This window comes from Dendroctonus ponderosae, unplaced genomic scaffold (assembly GCF_020466585.1).
Source record: "Dendroctonus ponderosae isolate FM_Combo_2020 unplaced genomic scaffold, Dpon_F_20191213v2 Dpon_F_20191213_2, whole genome shotgun sequence".
Lineage (NCBI taxonomy): Eukaryota > Metazoa > Arthropoda > Insecta > Coleoptera > Curculionidae > Dendroctonus > Dendroctonus ponderosae.
In genome coordinates, this window is record NW_026018165.1 from 3,736,148 (window position 1) to 3,747,208 (window position 11,061).

General features: G+C 33.7%; 1 long non-coding RNA gene across 1 annotated transcript in view; it reads right to left on the reverse strand.

Annotated features, from left to right (window-relative positions):
- Window positions 1-11,061, reverse strand: part of LOC125503502 — a 137,057-nt gene that overhangs the window by 48,275 nt on the left and 77,721 nt on the right. Inside the window, exon 4 of the long non-coding RNA XR_007280922.1 lies at window positions 2,542-2,675. This is a non-coding gene — a long non-coding RNA (uncharacterized LOC125503502). The remainder of the gene's footprint in view (window positions 1-2,541; window positions 2,676-11,061) is intronic.

Here is an 11,061-nt window from a genome sequence, read left to right on the forward strand (position 1 = left end):
GAATATTGGTGTTTAAAAATAGACCATACGACACCAAACATTTGTATGGTGTCGTATGTAAAATCGAACTTTTTAGAATTGTTCTTCTAATTAGATACTACTCATGAAATAAATTAGATTATGCGAGTTGTCATTAAATTTAAACTAAAAGCTCGTATGCAAAACAATATTAGGTTTCATGTTTAGAGTTAACTGTATGTATAGGCACGCGATGGTTCAATCATCATCTCATTTCAAATCCTTTTGCTAATTTAATAATAAACTGACGCATTTTATGTTGCTTCCTCTCAGTATAATTTATCCGCTATAGTCAGCGGTTAAATACACGAATTACTAGTCTGGAATGCTAGAAATATTCGAGCAAATGCCAAACTGACCTTTAGCTATTTACGACATCGTGCACAAAGCGTCCATCAGTCAAACAGTTGCAAATCCGCCGCCGCTAAGGCCACCTAAGGCCATTTAAATGGACCAAATAAATCCCGTTTAGTGTTTTTTAAACTTTGATACGTAAATGCCTGCTACTCTTACCTCTTCCTTTCTAATCATCCTTTTTTTAAATCTCCGCCTTATTTACGCTTGATCTATCGCAGTCGTTCAGGTGAATGGATCGGTTTCTTTGAATGATCGATCTTATATTTTTAATATAGAAATCAGGCATTCATTATGTAGCTCACGATGCCTTGGATATGGAAATGGGGTCCCTCTTTTTTATTTTCTATCTGCTTTACTTTTCCTGCACAGGCTTTTCATCTGATTTGTTAAAGACGCTGTTTTTTATAGGTTGCATTTTATGTTGATGTTTGGTTTTGTCTACTTGCCAATAATAAAAAATATTATTATAAACATATGAACTTTGTTGCATATTGTAGAATATCATGTTTCATCTCTTTGAAATCCTCAAAGTTCACCAACTTTTGTCAGCAACTATTTTACCAAAATATCAAGTTTAAAATGTCTGTGTACTTTCCGGCAATAAAATGGCATATTTCAAAATCCATTTCGAACTTTTGAAAAACTTGTAAATTTTTATTAGCGCATACGTTCATAATTCTATATCTAGGTTCGTTGGATTACATATAACCAAAAAAAATTCGTTACATTTTCTCTAGAAATTTGAGCACTTCAATATTGTTTCATAATATTCCCGATCACCCATTTTCTTTTCTAGAGTGTGATGGGGTTTTATGCAATAAAAATAGTGCATTTTGTTTATTGATATTTTATTAAAAACAATCTTCTCATTACTAAACAAATGTAGTGGAATGATGGATGTTCATTTAATCGTTGAAGATCAACGTCATCTTTCCTTCTTTTCTATTTTCAATTTTTATATTTCTATTTGCATTATTGCGATGTAATAAATTTGAATTTTTGGATCTAGTAGTATGTAGTATGTACTGTGGATTATTTAATGCCGGTGATTATTGGATGCGAAAAGCAAAAATTAAAGAACAGGTATTTATTTTACTAAACCTCCGAACTGTAAGGCAATTTGTGCTTTCTTTATACGTATATTAAAATCAAATCCTGGGTTCTTCAGTCATTTATTTATTGTTCATTTATCAATTTAAAAAAACGTTTCGGTGTTTTCCACCATCATCAGTTTTAATGTGTAGCGTTGTTGCTACTTTACGCCTTGGCATGTATTTTCTTTTTTTCTGAGAAATAAATGACTGAAGAACCCAGGATTTGATTTTAATTTTGGAATTGAAACACAGTCAGGAAAGTACGTACAATTTATACGTATACCTACGACAGTTTCAGCATTTCTGAAATTATTCCTCTTTCCAAATGTTTATAGTTTTAAGTCATTTTCAATTAACAACATAATTTTGATACAGTAGGATTTGATAGTTATTATTAATATAACATTTATAACAATGTCCAACAAAATGTAGAATTGCGAAAACTGAAGTAAACTGCTTGAATATAGTTAAACTTCAACTTAAAGAGAAATTATTTAGTTTATTGGTGTCCTTTAGTTGCTCATGTGACTATCAACGGTGGCTTTGGAAAAATGAGGTAAACAAAATATTGTATTTCGTAGTGCACATTAGTTACTATCGTGTTCTTCGACTAATTCTAACATAAAATTTTAAATCCAGTCAAAAAGCAGCGTCAATAGTTGTCACCTAGCACCAATTCGCCATAGTGACCACATCATATCTGTTCAGCAATATGAGAGACTTAAGTAACGTCACTCAAGTAAAACATTTTACAACTCTTCATAAATCTTTCTCCGTGCAAAACGCTTTCAGCGGAAGAATTTAATAACACTTCTATTATGTTGGAGCCCACACACTCATAATGGAACACGAATTAATGTGGACTTGTTTTAGTGTTATTGCAATCACAATGTAACTTATCGCCTATATAAACACTCGAACAAATGTGCATATAATTCTAAAGAGTGATGTTTTTGCTTCGAGCTGAATTGGAAATATCGATAAATGCAATTTGGCTTTGTTTTCCAATATACCATTAGTTGTTGCCATACCTATGCGATGCATTAGCTTAGTAGATTTTGAATTTGCTTACCATTGAATTAATGAGCGTTGAAATTGATTGAACTCTAAGAGTGCAATGGTATAAGATCTTGGCCAATTTTTGCCACTCCCATTCAATTCTTTTCCTCGATACGCAATTGAAGAAAGGTGGTCGGTCAGTAGCACCTGCAATAAACATAAAAGGAACTTCATTAATCTTCGTGAAGTGTGTCAGAGCGACGTGACGTCACAAGTTAACACCCAATAGCGAGGTGTCAAAGATAGCGGCCCATAAACGCCGTAAGTGAGATATGTGCAACTGATATATGAGTTTTAGGAATCAGTTGCACAATTGGAATCTGCGATTTAAGTTCCATGTGATAAATCGGGTTTCTACAACATGACCTATTTTCGGTATAGGTATGCTAATGACATGGAGGCGTGATAAGTGGCTAATGTAACTTAAGTATATCCAGGTATTATCGACTGTTGCAGGTAGTTCCTTAATAGATATAATAGTAGTATGGTGGCAAGTTGAAATAACACTATTTTTATTGCTGCTGAGTAATATTCGATCTAAAATAAATGTACCTATCACATAGGAAATTAATTGTTTTAAAAATGATAATTGATTAGTCAAAAGGTCTGTTCGAAGATCTCTCTAAATCTTGGAGTTCAAGAGCAAGAATTAAATAAGCAGCATCAATTGGTTTTTAATCAAATGTGGTTTACCAATAATGCAATAGCAGTATTGCTGACAAACTTTATAATATATTTGGCATATAAAGGGGTTCCAATAAGAACGACGGTTTTGAATTGCGCGCCCTTTGTAGTGCATGAGGTTAAGTAAAATGGAGCGGTTCAAAATACAACAACGAATTCTCATTCTGAAAAATTATTATCAAAGCGGCGGAAGTTTTGCAGCCACAGTTCGCAAAATGCGTACAATTAAGGGCCATCGGAATGCTCCAACTAAAGCCACTGTGAGAAAATTAATGAAGAAATTTCAGCAAACTGGGTCTGTTAATGAACGGGAAACAGAAACACGCGTTTGTCCTGGCCGCGACTGAAAATATCGCAGCAGTACGTGCAAATATTGAGGATAGCCCAACCACATCAATTCGGCATAGAGCTCACGAAATTGGTGTTTCCACAACCACTATGCTTCGAATTTTAACAGAAGATTTGAAGCTTCATGCGTACAAAGTTGAATTGGCTCAAGAGCTAAAACCGGAAGACCATGAGCAACGAAGAACCTTTGTTGGTTGGATTTTGGAACAACGACAATTGGTGATTTTTCATCGAAAATCATCTTTAGTGATGAGGCCCATTTTCACCTTGATGGCTTCGTTAATCGACAAAATTGTCCCATTTGAGGTTTTGAAAGTCGACGTGTGATCGTTCAGAAATAGATGCATCCAAAACGAGTCAATGTTTGGTGTGCATTGTGAGCTGGAGGCATCATCGGACCATTTTTCTTCGAAAATGCAGTTGTCAAGCATTAACCGTGAGTGGTGTTCGTTATCGTGAAATGTCAACTAACTTTTTGTGCCAAAATTGCAAAATATCGATCTCAACAGCATGTGGTTTCAACAGGACGATGCAACATGTCAAACAGCCAGAGAAAATGTTGAAATACTGCACGAGTCATTTCTTAGTCGTGTTATTTCTCGTTTTGGAGATCGGCATCGGCCGCCCAAATCACGCGATTTAACGCCTTTGGACCTTTTCCTCTGGGGTTTTTTAAAATCACAAGTTTATGTGAACAAACCAACAACGATTGAAGCCTAACAGATGAAATTCAACGCTGTATCTGTAAAATACCGCAAATTTATGCGCAACAGTCTTTGAAAATTTTATTTTATGAAAAGAGCACGTCTACGCCAGCAAAGCCGAGGTGGTCATTTGTCCGATGTCTTTTCCATTCATAACGTTATGATGTGTACCTACTTCATTTTTCAATAAATGTTCCAAACTTATACCACAAATATATATGTTTTATTTAAAATTTTAATCCGTCGTTCTTATTGGAACACACTTTAGAAGAGACAATAACAGGCATACAATGAAAATACGATAGTATCCATTCACATTCACAAAATAAAGCGTAACGTCATAAGAAACTGATATTACTTACTGGACTATATAGGAAAGTGTCACTTAAAAGTTATTCCACTTGATTTGAAGTTATGGTACACTCGGGATTGTTGCACTCTAACGGAAACCACTCTCCATTCTCACAACTCCCACCATTGAGGTTTATTTGCGAGCCGGAACATCAAAATTATACGTCTTGGTAAAAAAATCAAAACTGAATGTTGGAATGGTCGAAATCGATTAATATAATAAATAATATTACCGTGAAAAAAGTCGTAGTTTGTTAGTTTCTACTTAAATTGGTAGTAAAATTTAACGAATATCTCTATCTAAAGAAAACATAAGGCAATAAATTAAAAGGTTGATGTTGAGAATAACAGTCTAGAAAAGAAATACCTGCTTAGAATTGCAAAATAAATAAACGAAACAAAGCAATAGGAAATAAAATATGAAAAAGACAAAACTGATGTCTCAACATTACAGAAATTAAAACAGATCATTCAATAGAAATGTTAAATGGTAGGATTGTCGAATTTCTTATTGTATCAAGATCTCGAAGCATCAAGAAAAGACAACATTTCTTGCAAACTTTGAATCATCGATCTTGCAGCATCAAGAGGCGATATATTCAAGAAGTTGAGAATTAACTCTGCTAAGAACAGCCGAGGAAAATTACTACAGGTGAAATAAAAGATGTGATCTTTTTACTGGATATTTTTTACAGGAACTTTTAATCTTCGTACTAGAGTTCCAACTTTTCGGTTTGGAGGTGCCATGTTGAACCTCAGCTCGCTAAATATAGTCCTGGGAAGTGAATGTTGCAATTCTGTGCATGCCGCTATTTTTCGATTCAGCTTCACTTATTGGTACACTTTAAGGTTTGCTTAGGGATAAACAAGATAGATCCTACTTTGCCATTTTATGTAACTTTTAGCAGTAAATGAGATCTCATTTAAACTTAATTTTTGGGATCTTTTCTAGGGTTAAGCTTATCTTCAACACATTTTACGTGCAAATAGTCCACTTTCAGGAAAAGTAACAAATTAGATAGGTTCGGGTAGAATAGAGACTATCGCTTAATGCTTTTGAAGCTCATGAATATACAAAGAAATATAACTTATTAAGGCCTAATTTTCTTGGGCACAACTTTATTTCAGATGTGAAAAATAATTCTGGTGTGAGGTTCTTCTACACTTCTTAATTCTTCAACTGCTCATGTTGAAGAATCGCATATATAACATCGTCTGGCTGGTTTAGTATCTAATAACGCTTTGACATTTAGGCAAATTGTGCGAGAAACTGTATACGTTTTATTAGAACCTTTACAGCTTCAGCTATTATTCACTGAGGGAAACTTGAGTGAATTTAAAAATTTATTAGCGAACATTAATACATTAATATAGTAACATAATCGTTTTATTAAACTTGCCTAATGTCCAGAGGATACTTAAGCACTTGAACAATTTGCCACGTGCTAAATATTGCTTTATAAGATGTAAGTTTCTTGTAGTTTACAATTTATTTTTTTTCTATGACCGTTTACGGACCAAGTATTGCCGTTCATCAATGGCGTACTTCTTTCTTTATTACTTTCTAACATCAGAATCATTCAAACTTCCGTGTGGTGTGGCACATTAGTTAAACTTCCTCTAAATGCAATTGCAATAAAATGCCACTTATGCTCGTTAAAAAACCATGATAATAGCCAAAGTGATTTTCACGATTTCACAGCAAGCTTCTGTAATTACGGCCGGTTCTACAAAGCTTGAATCCTATACTCGTAAAGCTGTGCTAAGAATGCTCGTAATTCCGTAAAGCAGCAAGAGAACAATATCCTATACAGGGTCCAATCGATATGGGATTAAAAAAATCAAAATTACATTTCGCTATCTAAACATTGTTACCGTTTGTTTACCGTCTAGCAAACCTGCGGCAGGAAAACAATCACGTTTTAGAATTTAGAACCGCACTTGTGTTACTTGCCGGTTGGAAAATTATACAGCAACTTTTAAAGTCGCCCGCATCAAATTTATGATGCATAGATTTCGCTTGATTTATAAAGGTTTAATTTCATACAATTTTAGCTTATCTAGTGGCGTTTTCCAATTACAAGTAATTACCCTTATATGGAATAAGTGTTGAGTGAACAATTCGCGTGTTCAAATAACTCTGCTTTTGCCTGCTGAATTAACTTTACATTTGTAATGTTCAGGTTAGTCGTATGATTTACTTTAATACGTTCAGTCTCATCTAATTTTGAAATTCAAACCCCGAGTTTTAATAATTTCATTATTCTGAACTTCAATTACTGATAGACTGGATTTTCTCACAATCAGGCACAGTGCTTTATCATCATAAGCGGTTATGGCGTGGCTACTTTAAAAATTGTAGACATATGTTCTCTTAAACTTAACTAAGATGACTTAGAGTCTTCTAGAAAAATAACAGAACTCAGCATCTCCTAAACATTTTTTAATGTATGCAGAAGAAATAGTTGCTCTTATTAAAAAGTCACCATTAGCGTAACTAAAAGAACGAAGACTGTTAAAACAGGTAAAATCAGAATGTTCAACTGTTTTTGTAAATTGGAATATGATTTCTTTAAATAAAAATGGCCCATCAGCACTTACGTACGACGTTTCGCTTGCATTAGCAGCATTAACTTTCAAAAACGGTTGACAATTTTTCTATGCGTCAATCGCCGGTACCTAATGGTGTTCAAATTCGTTAAACTTAAAAACTTAAATAATTACTCATATATGATTGGTCGCTTATTAAAATTTCAAATGGATAACAATTTTACAAATCTATGTTACAATAAAATGAAGGAAGTCTAAGAAGACAGCGAAGAACTCTGATTTGGAAGAAAGTTATAAAATATATGTACTGATTTTTGGTTTAGTATAAGTGAAAAACAGGCACATTTCATATCTTCGGTTGATAAAGCCCATCCAGTCGTTAACATGTTTTTTATATAAAATAGTTTATACTTAATTGAAACAAAAATTAATCACTCTAATTTTGGTTAAGCTTAATGATCTACAAAATGTTGGTAAAAGAAGCATTTTCTCGCAGCGTGACTAATGATTAGTACATGTGTTTTAACTAATTGGACCAAATATTTTTATTTTTATGTGCCCTAAGTGCCTGGCTTCAGTTTGTGCTACTAAATAAAATATCTTTTGCTAGCTTAGAGATTTTGTTTTCTCGAAAATGTAGCAGTCAACTGTTACTCGCAAGGCCAATAAACCTGGTAGGTGAAACATGTACAGTAATTGGAAATGTGGGAGTTTGAAATCCCAAAGGGATATTTAGAAGACAGAATGTCGTCTGTTTTCAGTATTGAGCTATTTAGAAGCACAACGTGAGGAAAATGCAAGGTTCTTGATCTGGTAGGTTGTTCTGATATGCGGTGTAAAGAAGTTGATGTTTAAATTCGCTACGTGTAGGAAATGGAATTTCAATTAAAATGCATGAAAGTTAGAAATTAATGCAATGGAATCTATTTAACATGTTAACAATTTTTGTTGGTCTATGTAGAAAATGTACAGCTTTGCGAATCTGAAAACTTTAACCAGTCATAGACTCGTAGATCGGGAAGGAAAATTTGTCGAATTTTTAATTTTTGTCAATGTTTCATCCAATAATCTAAGACTTGAATAACTTCATATGTTCATATTAATTGAAGACATATACATGGGTGAACGTGCAAATGTACCATTTTAAATTAACTTTTATCAAGTATTCGGTTTTATTTACCGTTAGGGTTTTATTAGTTGTGGAACAAATGCCTTATGTAACTTAAAGATTCTATTATTTTCAATGATGTTTGGGAGAAGATGTTGAATAGCCATTCACATTTTCTCCACAGCTTTTAAAGTGTCCTCTACGTTTTGTTCCGTTGTTTAATAGAATCCGACGGTATTAGATCTGGTGAACGATGTGGCCAATTCCACGGTTTTACACCATTTTTTTATCAATTTTGAAACATGCCAAATTACGGTCAGCGTTTGGTATAACCATATTAATTCAAACTCATTCAATTCAATTCAAAAGCATTTCGTATAAATTTGATTATGTATCTTCTATACGAATAATATTTGTGAGTCTGATCTGGATGAGTCTGGAAACGTATAAATCCGTGCTAAAGCTACAATTTCTTCACTTTCTGAAGTTGAATCGGCTACTAAACAAAACCATAATTTGCTTCTAATTCCCTGATTTTTTAAATTCAGTTTCCGCAATTAATTTTTATCCGGGGTTGGTTACACTATTTTCCATTTACCTTACTGCATTTATTAGATATTTTTGTCTATAAACTGGATTTGACTTAAACTGGGTAACTAATTTAGATACGGAATGTGTAATATAATTTATACTATTTTTACAAATCGTATTTACCTACTCATAAATCTATTATTACCAAATTAATTAGATGTAAATAATCATATGTTCCCATTATTAATGATCTCAAAAATATAAAAAAACATTCAATAGCAGATAGAAACCATCGGTGCTTTGAACTATTAGCGACCCCAATTAGCCATTAGCAAGCTAAACTGCAACTGCTTAAGTATGGCTTTTTCAATCTTATCGCCAGTCAATTAAAGAAGGATTCCTGTGGCGTTAACTAACTAAAGAAAGATACAATAAAATCTCGTCAATGAACACCAGCCTGTCGTAAATGTGGTAATTGAAAATGGCAGAATCCGACACATAGTGGCATCGAGTACACGCAGTGAGAATTTTAAACGCTCTAAATGACTAGAGAAAAACGTAGGATTAACGTCTTGCTCCTTTGTCATAAAAATAACGAAGTTAGGAGGTATCGGAGGCACACAAGAGTTATGGAGTAGTAACAATTAAGAGCTAGAATAACAACGAACAATTACGTTCGTTACGTGATTTCGGTTCTTTTTCTCGATTTAATTAGAAAGCGAATCATTAAGGTTTTCGCCACAAAAGGCTCTAGGAAATGGAGTTTTATGGTTCGGTGCCAAAGCAACTTTACCTAATGGCTTTACTGGTCAGATAAACCTGCAATTATTCTACGTATAATTGGAAGAATCGACCTAAACTTTTGATTCGTATTCGTTCGCTTCGTATTGGTAGCCGTCTATTAATCACTGTTTCAAATGATTGTACAAATGTCCAACTAACATACTATATAACTTATATAGTTAATAAAATTACTCGTAGTAAATCCTGGAGTCAATTAAAGAACTAAAAAAGACTAGAGTTAACGCTCAGTTTTATCGTTAATTTATGGATATTCCTTCTCTTTTAATCGGCTCAAAATGGTCTGTTTGACTCGCGCTGCGCTGTGGCAATGAATGGTAGTTTTATGGATTCTAGGCAAAATCGTCTATGAATAGTAGTATTTTCCTTGGTTATGGCACCATGAAAGTGGTATCGCAGTTAAGCCACTGAAATAATATGCTTCTTTTTTAGATTTGCCTTTCATCAATTTGCAGAAACCAAAACGTGCACTTTATTGTTGAAAACGTTCAAGAAAAAGTTTCAATTGAGTTCAATTTGAAAATCTGAGTAATTGAAACAAGTTAAACAAGTTAGTCTTGAAATCATTTCACAAAAAAAATTGGGGCGAATATTTTCATTAAAATGTATAGACTGGCATTTTTCATTAATATATTTTTTTCATTATAATTTAATAATTTGGATTTGTGTGAATTTTTAAAGGTCTATTGAAAGTCTAATACTCTAAAAGTAAACACCACTTTGTTCCTCGAATTTKCAATACTGGTTATAAGAATTGGTGTAAATGTTCTTAGTGATTTTGATATGGAGCCGAACTTCCAGGAGTTAAGGAGTTCGGACGAAAAAGTTAGCTTTGACCTTTGTGCCGCATGGTGCATTATTATCTATAATTTTTTTAAAGCGACAGAAAAGTAAGGCACATTTTTCGATAAACGTTTTCAAAATTCATTCAAGTACGGGTTCTTTAAAAATGTATCCAATCCAAAACCGGACGCTTAGGGCGTTACTGTTCATCTCCATTTAAGCCGAGCACTAACTAGTTGAGTATAATGATCTTGGTGAGGCAACAATAGCGGTCTTTTGCTTATTTATTAGTCATGTACCCCTAACCATAATTCTTCAGTTTATTTTTTCGTTTGATCTTCTCCTCGGCACGAGCTGACAGTGTAACAAGAGCAGAAAACAATTGAGCGGCAAACAAAAGCCTTGCTTCGACAGAGCTTGTCGTTACCAAATGGTCAGCCGTGAAATACAATGCTTCCAATGACGTAAGTACTAGCCTTCTGTCAGCTGTATAATACCCCATAAATTTGATGAGAACTTGGTTCGATTCTATTGCAGATATAGGTCACTTTTTCCTATATGAAATGAGCTCAGTAGTAATTTTGCTGCGATCACTTTCTTTAAGGCATTAGCTGATTTTTTTGATTAATATAATTATGCTTTTTTTACAAACTTCTTTTTGGGTATTTCGCCT